At 31.8% G+C, this 13,649-nt stretch overlaps 1 long non-coding RNA gene across 1 annotated transcript; it reads left to right on the top strand.

The window, feature by feature from the left end:
- The first annotated feature begins 7,032 nt into the window (after positions 1 to 7,032).
- Positions 7,033 to 11,606, top strand: LOC127716074 (uncharacterized). The gene is made up of 3 exons (XR_007988748.1): positions 7,033 to 7,853; positions 8,705 to 8,800; positions 11,426 to 11,606. It is a non-coding gene; the product is annotated as an uncharacterized LOC127716074 (long non-coding RNA).
- The last annotated feature ends 2,043 nt before the right edge of the window (positions 11,607 to 13,649 follow it).

Raw genomic sequence — 13,649 nt, forward strand, 5'->3', positions numbered from 1 at the left:
TCGTCCTCGGTATTTCGTGGGAACATTAAGAGGTCAGCTTGGCAGACATGAGAAGTATTTCCAGATGTAACGGACATTATTGCCCGCTTTAGTATGAAGACACAGACATGGAAATCTTAGACGCATTTGTTTGCGTCATGTATGGCAACATCAACATTTGCTGTTATCGAGGCACGATTTGAATCGTTTGATATAGGGAGCAGCGGCCATATGATGCTATTCCGCCCACCAGAGGTTCTCTTCCAGAGCACATCAAAAGAGAAGCATATCATGTTGGACATGTTTGGGCTCAACCGGATTAATGCATTTGAGAAGAACATTACCAAGTCATGAACACTGGGGTTGGATGAATGAAAAAAAAATTAGAATTGGAAACCAAATTGGACTTCTTTGTCTGCCGTTCCATCCTCGTGTCAGGAACTTGTGAAATGCGGATACAAGAAATCCAGCTGTGTTGGTAACTGTAAGTGCTACCGTTCTGGCCTTCCTTCTATAAGTTTTTGTATTGGCAACTATTATATAATCATAGATAAGCAACCTATTTTTCTACCCATACTAGGCATTTGAGCTCAACAAAGTAAGTGATATCTCTTGTTAACTTGAAGGAAATGATAAAAATTGACATTTTCTACGTTTTTGATGCCATTTTGGAACAGGAAGTAACTTTTTTCGTCATTTATGTATTGTTTTGTCGTACTCAAGGAACTGATATATACGTTTTATCAAAACTAACATTGGATTATACCTATAACACAGCTTTCAAGGGATTTACGAAATGTAGCCAATTGAATATGACACCATTTGCAAAATGACCGGTGGCCATCTTGAAAAAAGAATTTACGGCCAGCAGCTGTTTTTTTTTTTTAATTATCATTTAGTCAACCTTTATACCAAATTTCATGCTTGCACTATTTGCACAACTATTTCCATAATATCTCCCACTATGAAAACTTGATAACTTTTTCCTATGGTGATTTTTACATTTTTTTCTGCTACAGCAAATTCATTACTTTCTATTGGTTTACAGACTTAATTGTTTTTTTCATTTCTTGTACGAATTAACTTGCGTAGTCATTTGCTACTGGGAAAAACCTCTCCTGATTGTCTAGCTGCTTCAGATGACATCTTGTTTACAAATAGTTTTTGATTGACAGGTTACCTGAAGTCAATTCGGGGGCTCGATATGGATTTCGAAGACTAATATCGATATTGGCCCCCGAGGACAAATAACCAGCCGTGACTTCCGGGTATTTTTGGCCATGCAAAAACGTACATATTAGAACAAAATGTGTGATAATAAATTATATTAAATCCGCAACATAAGTCAGACCATTGATTTTACAATTGGGTTGCCAGGTCTTGTTTTGGTTTCATCATATTGAAGCCTTTCGTAGCTTGCTTTGAATTGTGTGCACAGCTGAAGACTGAACGATGTCCTATAGATAAAAACTTACACGGCAATTGGTCTTTGGTGGATATTTGATTGATTCATAATCATATCACATATATTTCTTCTATATAGATCTTATTTGATTACTGGAAGGAAAATTTTATACGCGAAATATTTTTTTTTTTAAAAGACATCATAAGTGTATGCATGCAGCAGATATCCATAAAATCCAGTGGTTAATATTTACGCCATTTGGTCTACGGAATAGAGTTGTTTCATCGGCAATCATACCACATTTCCTGTTTTTTTTTTCTTGGTTTGCTATATACATTTATTCATGTCATTGTATGAGATGATTTTCAACGTTTAGCAAGCGCATGTACTTGATAAGAGGCTGAGGGTCGAATTTAAAGAAGTCATGATTACCCAAATGACCAAATGTCACAACACTTGATGTTCAAATTACATACATAAAGGCGACAATAGTATACCGATGTTCAGATCTTACAAACCCAATCAAAAGATACAATTTAATTGCAATGTAAAACAAATCAAAACATATGGAATTGCATCAACTTCAAAAGGAGAAAGATCGGGTACGTTGACAGGTTATGAGTCTCCTGTTTTGTCTGCGAATCATCATGTACTCTGTAACTCACATCAAACTAATAATAAAGTGTATTGGATCTATCTTGTTGTATTTTATAGTTTTTTATAAACTTACAAGTAACAACAAACATGAACGCACTGTGCATTGTCAACTTTTACAGACAATACTCTCATTTTTAATGTCATTTACTTAATCTGTGTTGCTATTAACTTTGTTCACTATTGGCCACGGCAATATATGATTTTTGTGTCGTTTCATTTATATTTTATCAAATACAAGTACAAGTACTTGAAAAGTAAGGATTAGACATAAATACCCAATAATAATGTAGCTATGGAAAATACAGGACATAATGCATACGCAACTTAATTCACTGATTTATTGATTGGTGTTTAAAGCCACTAGAGTGATACTAAGTGGTGCTTATTTTAATTTTTGGAAGGAACTGGAAAGCCAAGAGAGAACCACCGAGCTTCGGTAGGAAAACTTATAATACTAGTCAATTGAAAATGGAATCGAGCCACGTGTGGGATGCGAAGTCACCCCTATGTTGACAGGCTTGTGATATTGAAGTTTGCCTACTTAGACAACTCGAACACCGAAGTCTAACCGCCTTTGTATCTGGCATGCATCGTATACGTACATGCATAATAAGTTACTTTTTATTCGACATTTATTCTGGTAAAATAAAACTCATTAAAGATACCAAGCTGTTGTACGTCAGACGTAGAGAACTTTATTCTTGTCCTATTTTACATGTATATGAGGAAGCTATTTCAATGTCTATTTTTAAAATTCATGATTTCACAAGCTGAAATAAAATTGGTTTAAGATTTACACGAATGTAATGATAGACTTGCTTGGTTTTTGTTTAATTAGTTTTTGTATTTGCAGCAACGGAACAGCTGTTAACCTTATTGGATATAAGTTCTCATACCCCAAGTAAATCATTTCTTGATACTTCAACCACAGATGCCTCACGTACGTCGTTTAAATTATCATTAGTGCCTGATGGAACTTCAATATCTGGGGAAATGTCTACACTAAGGAAAAAATATACTAATGGACCATCTATGCAGATGAAACAACAACTGTGGTTACACTAACCCAACATCATGTGACTTGTACAACCACATGCGAATGCTTATGGAACTATACATATCCTTCAGACAATAAACATGATACATAAACAAATCTCCCATACCAAGTAAATAAGAAAACTTTATCGTCATACCGTGGAAGAAGACTACAGAAAATTAGCACTTTACCTTGGGTGTGGGGGTATAACAGTGCTTGTCTTGTTCCCCTTATTCATTGTCATGTTGGATTTTCTGCCAAGCGCATGACAGTTTAGATATCGTTATTAAATCTATGCTTTACTACACAACTAATAGAACAAAGAAAATGGCATTAACTTATATACACCCTGCATCTTGATATGTCCTCAATATCATTTTCAGGTTCTTTGATAGTTTCATTGAACCAAAAGTTAAGCTTTGTACATCTTGATGAAATGGTTTTGATTTTTCGAAAAACAAAACTGTCGACACATTGCAGGGAACTGGGACAATCTTTATTTTCGAAATGGTGCACTTATATATGTTCAAGTAAAAATACTGAGCTAATCTAATACTCAACTTGATACTTTACAGATAATCAATTAAAATATAAAAAAAAAACCTTCTCATCTACATCTTAAAATATAATTTCTTATCAATGTTTACCAAAATCCATGGTTCACACTTCTTACTTTTTCCTCAAGACTGAAAAAGTCTTAAAAATATCTGTTCTAATTTTTGTGCTATTTTCACATTTCTTGAGCGGTGTGCGAAAAATATATATTGTTCGAAATTCAATTATGACGTTAAATTTTCTTGATTTCTCCAGAATTTCCTAATGAGACGTCCGGAAAAAAGGCGACTACGCTTGATGAAATCACATATGAAGAACACAACTTTCTGCAAATCTTTGAAAATGACGGATAAAATCATTAAAGAAACAGATGCCACCACCATAACTCGTGTATTACGATTTTTCTCCCCACGCAACAGTTTTATTTGAATTATTTAAAGAGCTTGGCTAGCCTCGTGCATTAAATATCAAAATGAACTATCTCGAGTTAAGAAATATCGTAACACACTTGTTGCAGTGATGGAATCTATAATTTCTACCTGTTCTCATTAAACAAGAAAATGTGTTTTATCTCTGTGTACTGTTGGATATAAAAACCAATTAATAGTTTGACTCGGAATGCTGATAATGCATTACTTCTCTTTATTTTTTTTATTTTTGTGTGTTTTGAGATTTCTGTACATAATAATTCAGGTGATTAAGACCATAACATATTGTAAAGACACTGTATTATTGTTAAATAATGTGTGTTAACTTCTGAAGACTTTTTGTTGTTTGGTTGCTGTCAAATTGAAAATTTTGTAATTTAACACAAACTTTAGAACTGTTATTTTGAATTATTCCTATTTTCCTATTTTGACAAAAAAAAAATATTTTGCCATTTCGAACAAAAAATTATTGCAAGTTAATAAAAAATTGTAAGTTTTTTTCGTTATGGCCACGTTTTCTTCAATCAAAAAGACTGCAAAAGTATCTAAACATTTGCAATATGAATAAAAAGCGATGTTGATGAACCTTCAATTAGCCTCGAGTAGCTATTCAACGGCACCAAAAACTGAGCGTTATCTACTGGTTAGAATTCGGTTTTCAACAATCAGTACCATATAATATATTTGGTGCGAGATCACGAAATGACTAACGTAACACAGTATACCAAAAATATACCTTCAACATAAAAATTTCTAACGGAAAAAAAAAGATTAAAACCAAGTTATTCATGATTTAAGACAAACGGGGGGAATTTATAGTTTAATAATACTCAACACACCTTTTTAATGCAAGCTTTAGCGTACCAAAAGGAACATGGCTTAGTGATTGATTGATGTTTGCTTAACGTCCAATGACGAAGAGTGCATGACAAACTAGTAATAAATACAATTCTACATGTTACAGGTACGTCCTTTAAAATAGTTTGATTGGAATAAAAGGCGGAAAACATAAACAAACAGTTACACTGAACACCGTGTGAACAATCTAATCAGAAATAATGTTTCACTGGTTCTTTGGCAGGATGTTTCAATTAGTTATACACTGCTTTCAAACGATTGTTCTCCAATCTCAATCAATTGTCTTGTAAATGAAAAAAAAATCAATTATCATCACACGATCCTCTTGCTCTATTACCAGATGTCCTCTTTCGATTTCAAATTCACTGGTTTTCACATGAAAGTTCTCCTGTGCTTTGCGGTATTGTTCTTTTATGCGATTCAACTTTAACTGTAATGTTTTAATTGTCGGGCTGTCATTATATACAACAGAAGAACCAGGATATTGTATAACTCTACGTGATTTCACCGTTTGCAAATCTGTCAACAGTTTTTCTACCTGCATTTGCACGTTGCTAACTTCTTCCTAACTTAAGTCCATATCCGACAGGTCTTTATTATATCGGATCTTCGTTTCCATAAGTTGATGTTTAACACACTTCAGTTCAGCTTTTGGTCCAAACAGTTCGAAAATTAAAGGAAGTGTTCTATATTTTTGAAAATGATTATTCTCTTATTAAACCTTTGCTCTCTATATGTCGTGTCATGCGGGAATCATTGCGCTTCTTTTTCTTTTTTGATTGTTCCTATATTTTTGTTGCACTGGGTTTGGAAATTGCTTGAAACCGTTAATTGGCGCTCCAAACTTTAAAAAGCAAACACGCGAGAAAAGTCATATTCTATGAAAGTTAAAACACATAATGTTTCTTGCATTACATTTAAGTTTTCTTGCATTAAAGTCAAATCTGCCGTGTAAAAGTCGACACGTATTGTGGTTTTGAGGAGACGATGTCCCTTGATATTTCCAATTCATTCTATTGTAACATCTACTGTGATCTGAAAATATGGACGTGTCTATAATGATCCATTGTGGGTACCATCCAAGGGTAAAGAGCTCGAAAAAAAGTTTTATATGCAACAAACAGAGTTTGGTTTGTACAAGTAATTGATCGTGTGGAGGGTCGGATGGATATAGGAATTATCTTACTCACCAAGCAATTTTTGAAGAAAAAAACGTTGAAAACGATGTCTGACAAATATGTTATATCAGAAATATTGGGAAAAATATTTCGTATAGATATATTACAGAAGAATTCATGTAGCACTGTCTAGGGAAAATCTTTAAACCAGATGCATGAACAATGACAAGCCTGATGTTTTGAAAATGTTGTGTACTTTGCATTTAAGAGCCAATCCGCCAGAAAAACCATGCAATATTCAGAAAATCGTCCAAATCGGCAATCACAACTTGACAAATTTTATACATCATCTTAATCCTTGACATAAAATAAAAGAATTTGACCACTTAATTTTTCCCAGAATCGTATCTATTTTTAGTAACAGCCTCATTTGCATAATTATGAAAATTCATAATGAAACCAAGGAAAAATCCAACTTTGTTATGCCTTTTAAGAATAACCCAGAAGGATATTAAATGGGGTAGTTGAGTTTTTAGAATAATGTCAGCTGAAACACATCCATTTTACTATGTTATGATCAATACAAATGAAAATTTAAACGATTTGGCACATTGCCAGGAGCAGGGACACAAAGGCGGGGTTTTTCATACATGAATTTACGTGGTTTTTATTCGCTTCTATCTTGCAAGACCCATTCCGGATTTGTTTGCAACTTATATCGGTTTTAACTATGGAGTATGTTTTATATCAAAACAAAATATTAAGCTTGGCAAATGACTATTATATGTTAATTTATGCCTTGGAAGAATGGTGATTTTAGTCCCAAATTGACACATTTTAATTTTGATTTTAATTAAATTCTAAACACAATTGGTACTAAAATGGCTCATAAAATCATTCGAACAAGTAAAATAAATTTGTCTGAAAAATGAAATAAGACGTATTTGTACTGCAAGTCCTAAAATCAATAAATTGTCTGAAACCAAGCAGTCCATCTTTTATGCTCTTCCATTGACTTATCTCCCTTGGGTAAGATCTCAAACATGTCAGCTCCCAGTGATGGTTTGGCAGACAAATGCTTACAGTGAAGTTTGTGACTTTAATAATCTAGGATGAGCATGTAGGCTATCCCAGCCTTATACATCTACATATTACAAACTATTTAAGATATCTGAATGCACTAAAGTCCAAAATAGCATTTCCAAAAAAAATAATTACTGCCAAGAAATTTGACAATCATGACAATAATTTAGTGAATAAACATGATAAATATTGATTGGAAAAATAAGTCCATGAACAACAAAAAGTGTTTTTAGATTTCAACGAGCAAAACAAAAGTATTCTAAATCATTCTTCGTAAAAAAAAAAAGGTGAGCGAGTGGAACCACCTTGCTTGCACCAAAATTGAGATTGAGAGTGTCAAAACTGCTCTGGCGCACCATCAACAAATCAACGACACTCTCTCTACCGAGGTATTGAAACCAGCATTGGTAACCAAACATATTCATACAGATACAGACTACCATTCATCTACATTTAGGAAGTCTGAATAATACTAAAAACTATGGTGTAGAATTTCCAACAGGACTCCTTATTTTATATAAGACAAGGAGTGGTTTATTTTCCCATGGTTGTTACATCATCTTGTCTTTGAATATGCTCGAAATACAGGGACTTTTATGGAATTCATTGACATGATAGTCAAGCAAGATGTCAACATCTCGTCCAACCCTCTTCCAGCAAAGCCAAAGCTGACCAAGGATCTTCACCCTTTCAAAACAGGCTGTATACAGGACGAGTTATTCCAGTAGGAACAGGTACATATCTTACAATCAATTTTCATTTGTTCCATATAGTCAATCTGAAATTAGGGGACCAACAATTGATACATTAGCTAGATTAAAAAAAGGGGGGGGGTGGGTGTTAAAGGGGCATGTGAATATTCTTTTACACCTGACCTGTTTCTAAGACATCTTATTTATTTCCTATGGCAAAGTGCAAGCAAATAATATATATCCGTATATACATTGTTCTGTCTTGGGACCATTTGATTAAAAAAGCAAGGGGGAGGGTTAGAATGGTCAAAATATTTATGTCCTTGTCAGCTTAGGACAGAATTTTAATTTTCAAGCTATTAACCAGGGTACAATATATATTTATTTTCTGCTTTAAAAAATCAATTTATAGACCAGAATCATGATAATAATCAAAATCTATTTCAACATATTCAACGTTTAGCAGGTCAGGTTTTTATTCTCTTCCCCTAAGTTATAATTTCAGTTCTTACTGGAAGCTGTTCAGCTCTTTGTCTACTGAAAAAACTTTTATATTATGGAAAAGCCTCCTACAAATACATGTTTTACATACAACATACTGTACATGTAACAGTAGACAACTTTATCCAGAGAATAATATTTTTTTTTTAACTAATAGGCCATGGAGACTTAAAAAATCAAAAGCATTGCAAACTTTTGTAAAGTTCAATTTTAGGACCCTACATGTACATGTATGTAGATTACTTATAGAGCCCTTTTTAAAAGAAAAAACATACATTTAAAATGCATGCACAGTGATGCTACACTACCCTACATTTCCTGTCTGATATATTTTATTTCATGTAAAACAAAATTGAAGAATTATTTTATAGTTTAACACTTTTTATTTGTAGGGCTATATATATGCAAGCAATGCTCAATTAAGATGAATTTTTGTAAAAGTGACAATAGCCAGGTCAAACTAAATACATGTATAGAAGAAGATATTGGTAAGTTATTATTAACTTATATATTAATTAAACTGTTTGTATAACATGGTAATCATACAAAGTATATGTAATCACTTATATAATAACATAATTATACAATTACATGTTATACATTTGTACATCAGTTTTATTAAACAGGTCTTTGTTAACTTGGTTTTCCCATTGAAAAATCACTCTGCTAATTTTAATTTGTAGTACTATATTGGGCGGCTCCTATATTTTCCATTCAATAACTAACAATGACTAATGAACTGTTCATACATTCCATTTAAATTATTTTATTTATTAATAAGTATTACTTTTACTGTTAAGTCTGTTTTTTGTGATATCCATTTTACGTGACTCTGTATTTATGTACTCCGTCATACTTTGAACGACAAAATTATTTTATGTCTACCTGTGCGAATTTCAAACGCGCGATTTTACGCCAGTACTTAAAACCTTCCATCCTTTATGGGTGGATTTTACATATATATATAAAATCGTATAATATAAGCAAAATGAGGATGTTAAATTTGATGTATGCCTTTTTGTGCTTCTTCGTTACATTTGTTTGTTTTTATAGTGATTAAGATGATAACACAATGTTGACTGCTGTACCCCTATTTTTGACAATTTTACCTATTGTGTCTGTTTGTTTTGTTCACGCATCGTTGTCAATATATTGGAATTTGATGCGACTGTCATACAAGTGAGAGGTTTATTATCTAGCTATAAAACCAGGTTCAATCCACCATTTTCTACATAAGAAAATGCCTGTACCAAGTCAGGAATATGACAGTTGTTATCCATTCGTTTGATGTGTTTGAACTTTTGATTTTGCCATTTGATTGGGGACTTTCCTTTTTGAATTTTCCTCGGAGTTCAGTATTTTTGTGATTTTACTTTTTCAAATATAAAAGGGGGAGATTTTTATTGGTACTTTTGAAGATATTTCACCTGTTCGATTAATTGTTTGGTTGTTGGTAATGCTAATGTCCAATGGCAAATAGTTCATGCATGTTTAGGACAAGAACAAATTAAAATAAATACATTATTTGGGTTCTTAATATGCTAAATCTAACAATGTATTTAAATAATCTAAGATGTTGCAATTGGGCCCCATTTTAAATTGGTTCACATTGATTTCAAAATGGTCCAAAATTTTTTTTCTTATTTCTACACAACTTGAATTCTTGAGGTTCTTTTGATATACAAAATGCAAATGTTTTATATTTAGATTTTTATTTTTGGTCCGGTTTTCAAATTTGTCCACATTTTAAAGTCCAAAGGGTCCAAATTTTAACTTAGTTTAATTTTAACAAAACTTGAACTCTAATTACAATGAATTAGGGTTCTTTGAATGATAAATAGAAATAATCAAATATCCTGAATATAAATATGTACTTAGATTTATGATTTTGGTCCCTGTTTTCAAGTTGGTTCAAATGGGGTCCATAATTTAACTGTGTTTGATTTCAACAATAATTTTAAAGATGCTGATTCAGCCTGAATCTAACCTGTATTTAGTTTTTGTGCCCTATTATGAAATTTTAAATCTTAATTTGATCTTGGGGTTCTCTGATATGCTGAATCTATTAAACTTTATCTTTATACCATATTTATTCTGTGTTAGAAACCTATTCTTTGTCAAATATTTAATCCCATTACAAATTTAGAGCTGTTATAGCTTGAATGTTCTGTCCAAACTTTCATTTTTTCTTCATCTTCCACAAAATTTGTCCTTTTCTGAGATAACTGGTGTTAACTTTTTAAATGAAACTTTAGTGAAAAGAAAAGCACAATATGTGGATGATTATCTGATGTCAAACATTTTCAAGATGGCCACCAAGGATGGCACAAATTTCAACACTGGTTAATTTAATGAAAATTGTTAATTAGGGATAGTCGTGGTAGTTTGACTTGCTAAAGAAAGTAAGGTTGTAACTTGTTTTTTCTTCCAAAATGGCAAACATTTTCAAGATGGCCTTATATGAAAATTGACATTAAGGAATTATAGCACTTTTGACATGCCAACAAAACAATGAAATTGTTTTTTAAAGATGGACACAGCAAATAAAGGGTAAAATTTTCAATTTTGTTGAGTTTGATTTTAAAGAATATTGATATTTAGCTGTAATTTGACATCGAGAACAGATATAAAGATGGCCACCATTTCAAAGATTGTCACTAAAAGCGGTCAAATTATCACCATTGTCTGTTTTCAATGTAAAATTGTATTGAGAGGTAATTTGACATGCCAGACCAAATGGAGGCAATTTTTATTGTTGTAAAGATGTTAAGGGCTATTTGGACATGCTTAAAAGGAGTGGATAATAGCTATTCTGCAAAAATGATTTGGCTTTAGTTGGGAGAATTTTGTAACTGCATCCACTTACAGTAAAGTTGTCAATTTTATTTCCTGTCAGTGGTATATGTGAAATTAAAAAAAAATGTGGTATGATTGCCAATGAGAACAAATGACATAGAAGTAAAGCTATACGTCTTCATACGCCATATGGCCTTCAACAATGAGCAAGACCTATACTGCATATATATTCAGCCATAAAAGGACCCAAAATAAGAAAATGAAAAAATATGAAAACTAACAGCCTGATTTATGTATGTATGTTTTGTGGTTTTCAGATCTAGACTCGCAGCTAACATTTCTGTCAGTGTCAACAACAACTGAACTTTCACAGCAGTCAACATCAGACTGGGAGACTGATAATGCTTCTAACAGAAACAATTTCAACCAACCAAACAAGCAACAGAAACTTTCCAACTTTAAAACATCAGTTAAATCTTCCATGGGATGATGTCTCAAAAAATATATATATATATATTGATAAAAACTATCAACATGACAAAATCTAAATAACCAAAATTTTTCTGAAAAATTGGACATAACATCTATGAGCTATTGTCCCTGAAATGTGTAAATTTACAAATTTTCACAGTTTTCTGCTACTATCCGACAACTATATCAATATATAATAAGAATAAATTGCAAAAGTGGTCAGAAGAAACTTTTTTTTTTACAGTCTGTACTTATTCTGAATTGTTTAACTTCTAATTTAAATTGATTGCGTTTGAAATATGTGTTTTTTATCGTTTTAGGTGCACAATTTGTCAATACGATCTATTTCGGCTCCTGGGAGCCTCTAGATTTATAATGAATAATTTGTATTTATGTATGATTATTTCCTTGATGTATTAAATGAAACATTAATTATTCTTTTCCATTTGTTGTTATACTTATTTATAAGTCCAGATTCTATCATATGTCAGTAGTTACAAATTAGACGGCAAAATTGAGAAAATTTGAATATGCAGGTTACCCCATTTTGTTGTGGCATATACCAGACACCAACATTATTTGCCGAGCTTGATATTTTTTTTGATTGGGTATATATAGTTATACTTTGAAAGTAGATATGTTGTTTTACAATAATAAACGGGTCTTGGAGTATTTTGGCTCTGAAAGATGACCAAAATCAGCCATTTTGGACATGTAGCTAAATAAGACATATTGAAACAGTTAGATTATACATACACTTAATAGACAGCATTGTTAATTCTATGCATTCTTACACTTAAAGTGATGTATTACTAGGAACAACTATCAAAAAATTATAAATGTTACCATATTTTTTTATTTAAACCAGCGAAATATGCCAAAAAAGGCTTATTTTTGCTGTTTTCGAGCAATTTCATCTGTTAAAACATGGCGCTCAAAAAATATCCAGATCAGTTCAATATTTTCCCAAAAAAATTTGTGTGGTTATTTACATTACTAAGGTGCACCAATATGCCAAATATGAACTCATTTGGAAAAAATGACATTCGGACGGTTTTGCATGGTTTTCTGGCAGATTGGCTCTTAAAGGACCCTCGAAGCAACTCTTTCTGAGGGGCCCAAAGTAGGCTGCTGATGGCAAAATTCCTGCCCATACAATCTAAATATTTCTAACAGAAAAATATATGCTAACATATCAGTACTACATTTACACCATTTTATTCAGTTACTTAGGGAAATATTTATTGCCGGCAACTGGTTTATATTTAAACAGAAACTAGATTTCATATGATTGTTTCTTCAAAAATCGTGAAAAAATCAGAAATATATCTTTAAATTTTCCTAAAATGAGCATTTGGTGATTATTTTAAATCAAATTGACACGAAAATGAGTTGCTATTATTTATTCTTCATTCAAAAGAATAAAAGAGGGATAATTTTTACTAATGGCATTTCATATATTTATGTATTTGTTTCTTATATTATCGTGTGAAAATATAACCTTGAATAAGCGTTTAAATGGGAAAATAATAGAACATGAATTTATATGTTCGTTTCTTATGACTTATAAACATCATTTAATATATAGTTACATGTCTTTTTATTTTTTTTTAATTTTCAAATATGATGTCAGGGCGGATGTTGGAAAGTACATTTAAAACACTTAAAAGTTCTATGAATATACTACTTGAAAGGGCATGCAATAAATGTTCAGAAGTTAAAGACTAATTATAACTGAATACACATGATACATTTAAAGAAGGATTGTTTAACGATCAAAAAGTAAAATAAAACTTTCGTCATGGGAAAAAGGTTCAATGAATGTCCAACTTTTTTTTTATAGCACATTTTTCACGAATATGATAATTAATATGCAAACTTTTTATTGTAATGATTTTAAAACAAAACAAATACATTTACGAGTAAGAAATGCACTGCACAAAGTATAACAATTCAACACACCTACCTTAGAATGATGACTAATAACACAGATATTTCACTTGACTCAAATATTTTGTTTTCCACTAATACGATTTTTGAATAATTGAAAAATAAAAATTTAGCTTTAGT

Source organism: Mytilus californianus, unplaced genomic scaffold (genome assembly GCF_021869535.1).
Source record: "Mytilus californianus isolate M0D057914Y unplaced genomic scaffold, xbMytCali1.0.p SCAF_9, whole genome shotgun sequence".
Lineage (NCBI taxonomy): Eukaryota > Metazoa > Mollusca > Bivalvia > Mytilida > Mytilidae > Mytilus > Mytilus californianus.